Source organism: Limulus polyphemus, unplaced genomic scaffold (assembly GCF_000517525.1).
Source record: "Limulus polyphemus unplaced genomic scaffold, Limulus_polyphemus-2.1.2 Scaffold214, whole genome shotgun sequence".
In the NCBI taxonomy this organism is placed as follows: domain Eukaryota; kingdom Metazoa; phylum Arthropoda; class Merostomata; order Xiphosura; family Limulidae; genus Limulus; species Limulus polyphemus.
In genome coordinates this window covers 761238-762149 of record NW_013665824.1, presented here as the reverse complement: position 1 = coordinate 762149, position 912 = coordinate 761238, and positions in this window count along the sequence as shown.

Below are 912 nucleotides of genomic sequence, written 5' to 3'. Positions count from 1 at the left end.
TACTATGTTAATGTAACCGATGTAATATTAATTTTATAAATTCAAATTTCTTCATATATAGTAGAATGATCAAACACACCATTTTGATTTGACCACAATTATTGGTTATCCTTTAGATTGATGATCTGATTGTCCTGAAGTTCCGGTGCAATAGATGTGAGGATAAGAACAGTAAAATATAATAAATCAAAAATTACAAGATGGAGTAAAAATTAAATATAATTGGAACTCAAAATATAATACCGTAACAGTGAAATAAACTACGAATAGAATAACATTCAAAATGCAGCATTTTAAGTTGTACTTAAATACATTTTAACTGTAATGGGCGTTCCCGAACTGCCGATTCATAGATCGCGATATGTTAGCGTAAAAACGCACTTCGAAGCTGTGGGTAAAATATAAAAGTAACAATCAGATTAGACTATGGTTGGCAGAGGGTGATTTTGACTAACTGCACATAAGTATACGGAAAGAGAAAATTATAGCTTTAGTATAATAATATTTATAATCGAGAGAAATAAAATTATGCTTCAAAGTTCAACTGGGCAGCATAAATGTGATTTTAGTAGAGCATAACACAAAATTATAGTGCGAATTATATAAAAGGTTTAACCTTTTAGTGATAAGCATAAACTCAAAGTTACAATTGTTTGTTATGTCGAATTTTGCACATAGCTACTTGTGAGCTATCAGCGCTAGCCGTCCATAATTTTGAAGTTATAGACTACAGGAAAGCAGCTAGTCAACACTACCCACCGCCAATTTTTGGGTTACTTTTTACCAATGAATAGTGAGATTGACTGTCACATTTATAACGACCACGGCTGAAAGAGCAAGCTTGTTCAGTGATGGGATTTGAATATGCCACTAGCAAGTTGCGAATATGTTTGTTTGTTTGTTTTTAATTTC